We start from the raw sequence: 10977 nt of genomic DNA on the forward strand, positions 1-10977 counted from the left end.
TTGAACACTTCAAAGGTTTTGTAATAAATCTTCTTCTTCCTGGCCAGCAAGTTAGAAGAAAAAAGCTCAGTGTGTAAGTTTGTGTTTGACTCTAATGACGAGACTTGGAGCAAAGGGCTTTCCTTGGTCATTCATAGTCATTCATTCATTATGGACATTAATGTTGGGGATGTCTGTAGTGCTTCAGCATGTTTAGCATTGTGAGGTTATTTTAGGTTTGAATAACTTTGGTGATAGGTCAAGTAATTTGAGCACAACTTGGACAGAACAGTATAATCTTTTCCATCATCCTATTAGATTTTTAAAAGAAAAATTGAACCCCCAGTGGGTCAAGAGAATATGGCTTTGTCATCCATGGCTGTTGTCTTTGGAGGTCACTTGTGTGGCAGATTTACAGGCGTACCAGAAATGAACAAACATGTAAAAACTAAATTATAAATAAAATAAAATTTTAAATGTGATTAATTGCATTATTTTAATTATTTAAATTTTTAACACAGTAACACATTTGATTAATCAAATTTAATGCATTCCCAGCCCTAATGGTAGTAGAATTCCCCAAAAGGTTTTGGAATAAATTCATTGATATCACCATGCTAAGTAATTCTCTGCAGTGATTTTATCCAGCCAATCCAAAATAGTCAAATTTAATGTTTTCCTAGTCTTTTTTTTTAAGTTGTAGTTAATGGTTGTCAGGTGGTTGTAGTGCAAATTTTGTGTGAATCTGGCATCTTTTCTATAGCCTGTTAAGAAGTGGAGAAGCATCATACCCTTTCTTGGAAATACACACAACTGGGACATTTGAATCTTGAACACAAAAGGAATTAGAGATAGAAACCTGTATGTCCCAGCTTGGATTGGCTAAGGATGATTCTGAGGCTGGTTTGAAAGTTGCGTTTAACTGTTAGTTGCAGCAATGGTGCTGCAGGTGAGTGGAGAGAGGTATCATTGAGCAGAAGATGTGGATTTTGGCTTCAGCAGGCAGCTAAATTTCTCACTTGAGTAGTACTTGTTCTAACTGAATAAGTACTACTTGTTCAAAATACTGAATGAGTAGTTCAAAACATGTTGTTGTTTCAAACTACTTGTTTTAAACATTCCAAAACATGTATGCAACATTTTGTAATGTTGCATAACAAAACTAAAGTTCAGTCTTCAGGAAAGACTACCACTGCTTTATTTTGAGAAAGCGTTGTTACATAAAATGTTACATATTAACAATATTTTTTGCTTGAATTAGACTTTGGTTGTAATCTTATTTTTCTCTTACTTTGTTTGTTGTCAACAGGTGGCCAAGACTCCTGCCAATCCTAAATGCAGAAAAGGTAGCCAAGAAGATTATTCATGCTGTCCTCACAGACCAAGTCTACCTTCTACTGCCTAAAAGCATGTATTTCATCACTGCTCTGAAGAAGTGAGTTTATGCTGTTCCCTCTTACACTAGAAGCAAATATTCTGCTCTAATTAGTCCTATAAAGTCTAAGAAAAAACAGATCTAGAAAAATAAAGCTACAAGCAGCATTTCCCTTGCAGCTTAGGGTAATAATAATAATAATAATAATAATAATAATAATAATAATAATAATAATAATAATAATAAAGTCAGGTTTTCAAAAACATAGATATAAGAGAGAGAAAAAGACAAGAGTGTCTATTTGTAACACAGTTTTTCTCCAAGAGAGGTGAATAGACTGTGTGAGATTATCAACCATTTAGCATAGTTAGTTTAGCTACAGACTACTGTTTGCCTCCATAGCATTTAATGGATTAAGGAAAAGAAATACCAAGATATTCATATATCTAACTTGCTCCTTGTACCTTTTACCACACTTGACAACAGGTGAGTCAGTCAGCAGCAGCTCTAATCCCTGATATCAACATAAACCTTTACCCCCGTCCCAGTGAAAAAAGTGGGCAACTCTGTATCCAATGACAACCTAGTTAGCATCATTCCAGGGAATCTGTATGGATTTCTCTATGTCTTTGCTCTTTTTACAATTACACAACAAAAACAATATATTTGTTGCTAACAGAAATTCAAACAATCTTTATAAAATTATAAAAAACAGCCTCCTGTCTGGACTGCAGCCAGTCCACACAGTTTCACCTTGGCTTGTGTTTAAATTACAGATATCTGTTGCCACGTCCCTCCTGACCCGTCCTCTCCTAAGAGAAATTATAGCTGCATTATGTAACTTTTATAAAAAAAAATTTTTTACATATTTGTTGAAACTGCCATTGTGTTGTGGCAGTATGACATGAGAGATAATTTGTGAAAAAATTATTTCCTCTGCCTTCTCCCAGTGCTATCTAGAAACAACCAATCAGAGGCAGGAGGCGGGTTTTAGGTTTTAGCGCTGTCAATCACAATGTCATGTGACTCCCCCTTGCTCTGTGCTGTGCTGCAACTAGCATAGCACAGAGCTATGCAGATTCAAGCTGTGAATACTCAGTCTAGTTAACATAGCTACCAATCATGGCGGATAAACAGTTTTCCTGTGTTCATTTGTTTCTCCACATTTAACAGTGAGTGAATGAAGTTGATTAACAACACTAAAACCCTCCTCCTGCTTCAATCTAATTTTTTGTCATGGGGCCCAAGATTGCTGGTGGTGCCCCTGATGCCTAGAGACTGGTTGTTACACACCTGCGTCCACGGGAATGGTTGGAACACCTGAATTTAATGTTTAGAATGGGTATTTATAGCAAACTCTTACACAGCAATTTTTCACTACAAGAGTTTCCTAAGTTTAAATCCTGGGAGTGTACAGTTCAGTCTTCTTCTTGTGTATATGAGTTTCTAAGGTTGTCAATCGGTTTCCTCAACCTAAAGACTTGTCCTTAGGTTATGGTGGATTCAAAATTATTCATCTGTGTTTGTGTGTAATAATCCCATATCTGTTTTTGGCAGTAGGATTAAAAGGCAACCTCTCTAAGTTACACCCTTCTTCTGTTTTTACTACTGGTTAGAAGCACCAACATACCAAAGTACTTTGGTAAAAGTCTAAGATTTTCCCAGATTCACTCAAATAAAATTTCTGGCTAATATTATTAAAGAAAAAGGCTGCCAGACTGTCCATGTCCAAACAAACAAACAAACAAAACAAAAAAAAAAAAAAAAAAAGGTGAAGAGGCTCTGCTAAATGTTGGTTATGAAATATATCGGTTAAAAAGTTGATTTTCCCCGCATGTGACCAGGATAACACTTCAAAGGCACAGGCAACTTCCCTCTTGTTTCCTAATTTCTATGAAGAGTGATTATTTCTTATTGTAAAGATTTTGTGTCTCTTGAAAACACTTTGACTGTCACATCTTTTCTTTTACATGGAAACTATTGTATTTAGGCTTCTAACAATGTTTTGTATTCTCTTGCCTTTGTTTCCTCACTCTTTGAATACGGTCATTGTTGTTGAGGTTTATTAGTCATTCAAAAGCTGCTAACAAGCATTGATTTGGGAAGGAACAAGCATAATTCTAACATAACAAATAATTGACTACAAATGCTATTTGTAGAACCTTTTTCAAATAAAAATAGCTTGTGTGAATCCTAACAAACTGCCAATTGGTTTTTGCCCTGAAACATCACATTGGACATGTGGTGTATCTGTCTGTGTACAAAAAACCCTAATCATAACCTAGTACAAACTATGTTTTCACATTAGCCAGTAAAAAAACTAAAGTTAGGCACACAGGATAAACGGTTCAATTTCCCCATAGTTTGGGACATTCAAACCTGTATTTTCCTTTTTATACCATGTCTGTTTTTGAGATCATAAAGTTTATTTATTTTTTATTTTTTAATTACTGCTGCTCTCTGATGTGGTTACATACAATACCTACTCAGGTTAATCTGGAGCTTCTTGCTGCAATCCTTTCATGGAGGATATATAAATGTATTTATAAAGATCCTTCTGGTTTATTCAGTTTCTTCTGTTTGTCTACATACACATCTTCTAAAGAACGTCACTTTTGTTTAGTCAATGCACAAAATATTTTCCTAAATGGCTTGAGGGTCATTAAGATATTTATTGGTAATTGTGAGACTGGTCTCACAATTGGTAATTGGTAATTGTAACATTCCCATACATAATATTTTTTTCCAGTCTCTTTCTCATTGTCAGGGCAAGAATATCATATGAAGTAGTGAGGCCTGCAGAGTTTTTGATGTTATCCTGGATTATTTAGGGTGAATTTACTCTAAATAAAGTGTTTAGTCCACTTTAATCCAACTCCATTTTGTTTGCCTAGAAATCCGGTTCATTTGGGGAGGTGTGAATGCGCAATCAAACTCCGATGTCAGATCTTTCTTTTTTTAAAGACCAAGAGAAATCCTTCTACTGCTAAAATATCATGCCACTTAGCTTTTTTCATGAACAAGGTAACTACCTTGTTCAGCACTCAGTGTTTTCTTCAGTGGTTCTTCGTATGTGGATGTGCCATAACTTTCTCCAGTTGAACTAAACTGAAGTTATCTTTGCACCTAAAGAGGAACAATCTAGAGATGGCACACATCTTTAGTTATTACAGCTGGAAACAAAAGATCAGGCCTGAAATCTGGGTGTAGTAATAAACTCTGACCTGAACCTTCAGAATCACATAAGGTCAGTTACAAAGTCAGCCTTCTATCAGTTGAAGAACATCTCCAGGATTAAAGGACGTATGTCCCAGTAGGATCTAGAGAAACTCATCCATGCGTTTATCTTTAGTCACATTGATTACTGCAACAGCATCTTCACTGCCAGGTCTACCTAACAAATCAATCCTCCAGCTGCAGCTGATCCAGAACGCTGAACGCTTCTGCTGATGTTCTCCCTAAACCCAGGAAGATGGAGCACATAACGCCAGTTTTAAAGTCCCTACACTGGCTCCCTGTAGCTCAGAGAATAGACTTTAAAATACTGTTAGTTTATAAATCACTGAACGGTTTAGCACCACAATATATTAAAGATCTGTGGCCTCATGTTTAAAACTGTGCGCAGCTTTTGCACAAAAAATTGGCGTACGGACAAATTTATAGAAGTGCGGCACAAAAAAATTAAATGTACAAAGCCGTGCGAAAGCACATACCTGTTCACTTTTCCTTTATAAATCCCAATTTGCAGGACATAGAGCTGGTTCACCCTGTCACCACCCATAACTAGATATGTAAATTAATATAAATACCCGGAAGGCTGCCACCACGTGTCCTAGTAGCCATGGAAACAGCTCTTGCTTGCAGCAGTATTAGTATTTATGATAACTACATATTTTATTTAAAAGGTGCTTTCAGGGTACATGAGGTCACCTCACTAAAAAATAAAAGTTATACATTTCAAAGACAAAATTCCAAATAGAAAAAAAGAAAATAAAGAGATCTAAGTGGAAATGCCTGCTTGAACAGCAGAGCATTTAAAGAAAGACAGCATCCCAGAGAGTGAGAAGTGTGGACATTTATTCTAAATAAAGAAATTATGTGTTTACGTATGTGTTTATATTGTTTACATTTAAACAATAAAAGATTAAAAGCATGAAAAAACATTGGGTTTGATGCTTCTTTGTTGAAATATCAGTGAATGGAGTCAGGTTTCAGTATATTTAGGTGAGTTTTGACGCTTTGTAGTTTATTGTCCACAGAAAAAGTTTGCGTGGCTGCTGCACATTTACACAGCAGGTGAAAAGTTTTCATGCCATGTTCAATTTTATACATTCTGACTTGTGCGTAAAATATGGCATTTACATTTTTTTGTGCCTATGTATGCTTTATACATGAGGCGCCTGTTGTATCAACCTGCATCCCCAGAACCAGAACCAAACGTGGAGACGCAGCATTCAGCCTCTGTAAAGCCTCAAATCTGGAACAAACTTCCAGAAAATTGCAAAACAGCTGTTTTGTTGCGTTGTAATGCTTTTAATCTACACTAAAACCCCACCTGTTTAGAGTTACTTTTGAAACATTATGAACGAAACAATAAACATTCTGATGTGTAATGATGGTACTTGACAAATTGTAATGCCTTAATTATTATACTTTGTATTTTTGTGTTTTTATGATATAAAGCACTTTGGACTGCGTTTCTGAAATGTGCTACTCGAACGGTTTGGTTATTTGATGCAGTTCAGCAAGGATGCAAACTGCACAAGCAGAACATGTAACAAATGTTGCAATTTTGGTCCCCAATTGAGCTGAGCCTACCAGACTATCAGCTGTGAAAACACACTTAGTTATCTCCTGGGTGAGTCCTCAATCAGGGACTGGGAGGTCAGTTCACTGGATAGGTTTTCGTACTAACTGATTTCATTGACTTAATTTCTTAGGTTTTTAAGATTTCTGTTAAAAACCTAAGAAATTAAGGTTTTTAACAGAAATCTTAAAAATCTGCTTCTTAAGATTTTTTAGGGTTTTTTGACTTGCAGGTTTTGTTTAACAGCCACTAATTGGAGATATGTTTGACTTTTGACTTTAAATAAAAAATGTAATCACTATATTTACAATGTAATTAACAGTGGCAGTTATGTTTTCACAGAGCACCAAGTTGGTTTGGATAGCTTTTTTCATCTAGAACAAAAAAAAGCAATCATCAACTGAAAACTATCTTTCGATTTCTCAGGAAATCTTTCAGATATTGAAATTTGTTTGGCTATCTGAGCATTTGTAACCAAAAGGTAAAATTTGAAGAAATCTGTAAGGGATGAAATACTTTTTCTTGACTCTGTGTATTGTGGGGAATTGAATCCAGTGCTTTAACATCCACAATCTTTCAGCACTCTAATAATTTCTTTGTATTTCTCTTAACAGCATCCTGCCCATGAAGCAGGGCATTCTGCTGGGTCAGTACCTGGGAGCCTTTAATCTTATGGACACGTTCAGGGGACGCTCCAAAAAGCAAGAGTGAGAGAGCTGTCAGTTAGAAGATGATTTAAATGGAGATATTAAAACATTGAAGACATCTCTGTGAAGTTTCTTCATATTTAATTTGAAAACATTTAATTGTACACAGAAAATGAATACCAGTTGTGTAAAGGACTACCTTTTAAATAAATTAATGTTCATTATTTAGCTTAATGTTTTGAGTTCCTTGAACAAAAAGTCTGTTGTTATTGAAGTTATATGTCTGATTTGTTTCTGATTTAAGCACAATGTTTTATATAATAATCTTGTTCTTACTGACAATATATTATGGTTAATTTAGTTCCTTATTCTATATCTTAATTTTTTTTTCTTTGTGTGAACCTGCATACCCTGATCTCTTGTCACTTTGCTGCCGTTATCCCTGACAACGCCTGTTGCTGCTCTGCAAGTAGAAATGGATGAGATTAATTTATTTCTTGGAAAAGGTTTGTGATGTGTTAGATTTACCTGCAAGGATTTACAGGAACAAAACCCGACTATCGCAGTGTGTATATACATACAACAGTGAAAGATTTTGAGAAAGACTTGGATGTTTTGGTTTATTTTTGGGGGGGCTGTCAAAATTAACTTGTTAATCCTGCATTAATCCTGCATTAATTCTTTAATCTTTTTTTTAGCAATTAATTGAACAGATTCCCAAACTTTTTGGATATCATCAGTTTGTAATTTCTATCTCTGTTTCAACTGTTTCTACAGGGGCTAATCTCCTGTTTCTTACAAAGTTTATCTCACTCCTGTCCTTCTTCTCTCTTCCCACTCTGTGCTTCTCTGGTGCTGCAGCACAGCAGGCACTCAGACCCCAGGGAGAACCTCAAAATTATTTTACTGTTGTTGACAACACAGCATAGAGAAATATCATTTTACATATGACTTCATGACTGAAGCAACACTCAACTGCTATAAACAAATAAAAACATGAGCAGTGATAAACACAAAAGCATCAAAAACATTAAAAATGTCACCATGTTTAGCCTCGTACTGTTGAATCCTATTTTCATCATTTGGCAGCCCAAATAAAAATATTTATAACTCATTTATCAGCTCATTTCATTTCTTAAAAACAATTAATTATGCATGACTAATTCACAGCAATCCTGTGATTAATCAGATGAAAATTTTTTATTTTGCTTTTTTTTTTTGTTCTTTCATTTCCTTACTATTGTTATTTTTATTGTTTTTCTACAAGCCTTTGCGCAGCCTTGCTTTATGGGCTGTGGCCCAGAGCTCCACCCCGGTCAGGATATGTCACTTTTTATCCTGTAAAGAAAAGAAATGGTGATGTCTGCACGATAATGCGCGCTCCATAGAGCAAAGCGGAAATGTAGTTGTCTGTTGACAAATACACAATGCCCCCTTGTGGCATAAGCTGGTTTCAAATCAGCAGTCAGGAAAAATCATTTCTGAAATGCTCTAGGAGCCTCATTTATAAAAGAGTGTGCAGTTTTCAAACCAAAACTTGGCGTACGGTCAAATTTAGATGCTAATGTCCGCCCAGTGAAACAGCAACCATGGCAACGTCCTTGTTTGTAGCAGTAACAGTATTTATATTTTATGTAAAATGTGGTTTCAGGGCTCATAAGGTCACCTCACAAAAACAAAAATAATACATTTTAAGAAATAAAAAATCCAAATGAAAAATCCAAATAAAGAGGTCGTGCAGCAGAGCGTTCAGCCAGGATTTAAAGACAGACAGAGAGTCAGCGAGTCCATTTAGTGGGAATGTGGACGTTTATTCTAAATAGTAGAATCATGTGCAGAAGTCGTACATTTACAGAATAGAGATTCTTTCTCTCCATAAAGGCTCATTCACAAAGCGGGTGGCTCAACTGAAAGATGACTGAAGTTCCACCTGTACCGGTACCTCACGGCTCCTTTAAGTTCTGCTTGGAGCTCCAGGATGCTCAGTCCGGGAAATCTAAACACCAATAAACCATCATCAACATTTCCCAGCAGATCAATATGATCTCTGAACACACACTCCCTCTGAATCCTTCTATTGGATTGTCTACACACCTTGATCACCTTAAAAGTAATCAAACCTGTTTGGAGTTAATCTGCTGATCCAACCATGTTTTCTTTTTTAGTGAGAATTAAATTACCCATGCATTCAGACCAATGCGTTACATCTTTATGAGACCAAAACTGGGGAAATGTACTATTAACATTCAAGGAAAGTTTTCACATCCTTTTATTTTTATTTTCTTTTTTTTTGTGTTCGTGGTGAGCCCATAGGAAGAACTTCACCAGGAACGAGAGGGTAGCCTCCCTCCGCCTATGGGTGGGGGGTTGGATTCTGACCGTTGTTTGTGCTTATGGGCTGAACAACAGTTCAGATTACCCCCACCCTTCTTGGAGTCCTTAGAGGGGGTACTGGAGAGTGCCCCTCCTGGGGACTCCCTTGTTCTACTGGGGGACTTCAACACTCACGTGGGCAATGACAGTGAGACCTGGAGGGGTGTGGTTGGGATGAACGGCCCCCCGATCTGAACTCGAGTGGTGTTCTGTTGTTGGACTTCTGTGCTCGTCACGGAGTGTCCATAGCGAACGCCATGTTCAGGCATAAGGGTGTTCATATGTGCACTTGACACCAGAACACCCTAGGCTGCAGTTCGATGATCGACTTTGTCACCTTATCATTGGATCTGCAGCCGTATGTCTTGGACACTCGGGTGAAGAGAGGTGCGGAGCTGTCCACTGACCACTACCTGGTGGTGAGTTGGCTCCGGTGGTGGGGGAGGAAGCCGGTCAGACCTGGCAGGCCCAAACGTGTAGTGAGGGTCTGCTGGGAACGTCTGGCGGAGTCCCCTGTGAGACGGAGCTTCAACTCCCATCTCCGGCAGAACTTCGAACACGTTCCGGGGGAGGTGGGGGACATTGAGTCTGAATGGACCATGTTCCGTGCCTCCATTGCCGAGGCGGCTTATCGGAGCTGCGGCCGCAAGGTTGCTGGTGCCTGTCGCGGCGGCAACCCTCGAACCCGTTGGTGGACACCTTCGGTGAGGGATGCTGTCAGGCTGAAGAAAGAGTCCTATCAGGCCTCTTTGGCCTGTGGGACTCCAGAAGCAGCTGATGGGTACCAGCATGCGGCATGCGGCTCGGGTGGTCACTGAGGCAAAAACCCGGGCGTGGGAGGAGTTTGGAGAGGCCATGGAGAAAGACTTCCGTACGGCTTCGAGGCGATTCTGGTCCACCATCCGGCGTCTCAGGAGGGGGAAGCAGTGCAGCACCACCGCTGTTTATAGTGGGGATTGTGTGCTGCTGACCTCGACTCGGGACGTTGTGGGCCGATGGGCAGAATACTTCGAAGACCTCCTCAATCCCACCAACATGCCTTCCATTGAGGAAGCTGAGCCTGGGGACTCTGGGTCGGGCTCTCCAATCTCTAGGGACGAGGACGCAGAGGTGGTTAAAGAGCTCCTCGGTGGCAGAGCCCCGGGGGTGGATGATATCCGCCCAGAGTTTCTTAAGGATCTGGATGTTGCAGGGTTGTGTTGGCTGACGTGACTCTGCAATATCGCATGGACTTCGGAGGCATTTCCCCTGGTTTGGCAGACTGGGGTGGTGGTCCCCCTGTTCAAAAGGGGGACCGGAGGGTGTGCTCCAATTACAGGGGGGTCACACTCTTAAGCCTCCCTGGTAAGGTCTATTCAGGGGTTCTGGAGAGGAGGGTCCTTCGGATAGTCGAACCTCGGATTCAGGAAGAGCAGTGTGGTTTTCGTCCTGGTTGTGGAACACTGGGCCCCTCAGCAGGGTCCTGGAGGGTGCATGGGAGTTCGCCCTACTTGTCTATATTTGTTTTGTAGATTTGTTTCCGGTGAGAGTTGGACTCCGCCAAGGCTGGCCTTTGTCACTGATTCTGTTTATTACTTTTATGGATAGAATATCTAGGCGCAGCCAAGGTGTTGAGGGGATCCGTTTGGTGGCCTTAGGATCGCGTCTCTGCTTTTTGCGGATGATGTGGTCCTATTGGTTTCATCAAGTTGTGATCTGCAGCTCTCGCTGGAGCAGCTCAAAGCCGAGTGTGAAGCGGCCGGGATGAGAATCAGTGCCTCCAAATCCGAGGCCATGGTCTTGAACCGGAAAAGGGT

General features: G+C 39.3%; 1 long non-coding RNA gene across 1 annotated transcript; it reads left to right on the forward strand.

The window, feature by feature from the left end:
* Window positions 1–1239: 1239 nt before the first annotated feature.
* LOC106942768 (uncharacterized) lies at window positions 1240–7922 on the forward strand. The gene is made up of 2 exons (XR_001423715.1): window positions 1240–1414; window positions 6776–7922. It is a non-coding gene; the product is annotated as an uncharacterized LOC106942768 (long non-coding RNA).
* Window positions 7923–10977: the final 3055 nt, after the last annotated feature.

Source organism: Poecilia latipinna, unplaced genomic scaffold (genome assembly GCF_001443285.1).
Source record: "Poecilia latipinna isolate Pla-1442-1.1 unplaced genomic scaffold, P_latipinna-1.0 Scaffold4536, whole genome shotgun sequence".
Lineage (NCBI taxonomy): Eukaryota > Metazoa > Chordata > Actinopteri > Cyprinodontiformes > Poeciliidae > Poecilia > Poecilia latipinna.